This window comes from Pelmatolapia mariae, unplaced genomic scaffold (assembly GCF_036321145.2).
Source record: "Pelmatolapia mariae isolate MD_Pm_ZW unplaced genomic scaffold, Pm_UMD_F_2 NODE_ptg000081l+_length_62999_cov_1, whole genome shotgun sequence".
Classification (NCBI taxonomy): Eukaryota; Metazoa; Chordata; class Actinopteri; order Cichliformes; family Cichlidae; genus Pelmatolapia; species Pelmatolapia mariae.
This window is the reverse complement of record NW_027051801.1, coordinates 17,501-20,000: the sequence shown is the minus strand read 5'-3', so window position 1 is coordinate 20,000 and position 2,500 is coordinate 17,501.

Here is a 2,500-nt window from a genome sequence, read left to right as displayed (position 1 = left end):
ACACACACACTCCTCGTGCATATGGTACGACAATGTTTCTACATGCCCCTGGTACTCTGCTCAGAAACACTTTGCCACACACACACACTCCTCGTGCATATGGTACGACAGCTTTTCTCCGTGCCCCTGGTACTCTGCTCAGCAGCACTTTGCTATGTACTTCCTCGTGCATATGGTACGACAACTTTTCTCCGTGCCCCTGGTACTCTGCTCAGAAACACTTTGCCACACACACACACTCCTCGTGCATATGGTACGACAATGTTTCTACAAGCCCCTGGTACTCTGCTCAGCAGCACTTTGCTATGTACTTCCTCGTGCATATGGTACGACAACTTTTCTCCGTGCCCCTGGTACTCTGCTCAGAAACACTTTGCCACACACACACACTCCTCGTGCATATGGTACGACAACTTTTCTCCGTGCCCCTGGTACTCTGCTCAGCAGCACTTTGCTATGTACTTCCTCGTGCATATGGTACGACAACTTTTCTCCGTGCCCCTGGTACTCTGCTCAGAAACACTTTGCCACACACACACACTCCTCGTGCATATGGTACGACAACTTTTCTCCGTGCCCCTGGTACTCTGCTCAGCAGCACTTTGCTATGTACTTCCTCGTGCATATGGTACGACAACTTTTCTCCGTGCCCCTGGTACTCTGCTCAGAAACACTTTGCCACACACACACACTCCTCGTGCATATGGTACGACAATGTTTCTACATGCCCCTGGTACTCTGCTCAGCAGCACTTTGCTATGTACTTCCCGTGCATATGGTACGACAGCTTTTCCACAAGCCCCTGGTACACTGCGCAGAAACACTTATGCCACGTCGGCTGTACGCGCTCTCCTCGCTAGCTAGTTGCTGATCTCCCCCACCTCCAGGGGGCCCCGGGGACCACCATCACATCTCCCTGTCTCCCTTACCGCTGAACAAGATGCATGCTGCTCCACTGGCCCTGCTGCTGTTGTGTCTCCATTTGGCCGAGGGGGTGAGTCGGCCTCCTCTCTCCTTTACGGTCGAAAAAGATGTGCTGCTGGCGCACTGGCCCTGCTGATGTGCTGTCTCCATTTGGCCGAGGTGGTGAGTCGGCCTCCTCTCTCCTTTACGGTCGAAAAAGATGTGCTGCTGGCGCACTGGCCCTGCTGATGTGCTGTCTCCATTTGGCCGAGGTGGTGAGTCGGCCTCCTCTCTCCTTTACGGTCGAAAAAGATGTGCTGCTGGACAGGCCTCGTGCATATGGTACGACAGCTTTTCTCCGTGCCCCTGGTACTCTGCTCAGCAGCACTTTGCTATGTACTTCCTCGTGCATATGGTACGACAGCTTTTCTCCGTGCCCCTGGTACTCTGCTCAGCAGCACTTTGCTATGTACTTCCTCGTGCATATGGTACGACAGCTTTTCTCCGTGCCCCTGGTACTCTGCTCAGCAGCACTTTGCTATGTACTTCCTCGTGCATATGGTACGACAACTTTTCTCCGTGCCCCTGGTACTCTGCTCAGCAGCACTTTGCCACACACACACTCCTCGTGCATATGGTACGACAACTTTTCTCCGTGCCCCTGGTACACTGCTCAGAAACACTTTGCCACACACACACTCCTCGTGCATATGGTACGACAATGTTTCTACATGCCCCTGGTACACTGCTCAGAAACACTTTGCCACACACACACTCCTCGTGCATATGGTACGACAATGTTTCTACATGCCCCTGGTACTCTGCTCAGAAACACTTTGCCACACACACACACTCCTCGTGCATATGGTACGACAGCTTTTCTCCGTGCCCCTGGTACTCTGCTCAGCAGCACTTTGCTATGTACTTCCTCGTGCATATGGTACGACAACTTTTCTCCGTGCCCCTGGTACTCTGCTCAGAAACACTTTGCCACACACACACACTCCTCGTGCATATGGTACGACAATGTTTCTACAAGCCCCTGGTACTCTGCTCAGCAGCACTTTGCTATGTACTTCCTCGTGCATATGGTACGACAACTTTTCTCCGTGCCCCTGGTACTCTGCTCAGAAACACTTTGCCACACACACACACTCCTCGTGCATATGGTACGACAACTTTTCTCCGTGCCCCTGGTACTCTGCTCAGCAGCACTTTGCTATGTACTTCCTCGTGCATATGGTACGACAACTTTTCTCCGTGCCCCTGGTACTCTGCTCAGAAACACTTTGCCACACACACACACTCCTCGTGCATATGGTACGACAACTTTTCTCCGTGCCCCTGGTACTCTGCTCAGCAGCACTTTGCTATGTACTTCCTCGTGCATATGGTACGACAACTTTTCTCCGTGCCCCTGGTACTCTGCTCAGAAACACTTTGCCACACACACACACTCCTCGTGCATATGGTACGACAATGTTTCTACATGCCCCTGGTACTCTGCTCAGCAGCACTTTGCTATGTACTTCCCGTGCATATGGTACGACAGCTTTTCCACAAGCCCCTGGTACACTGCGCAGAAACACTTATGCCA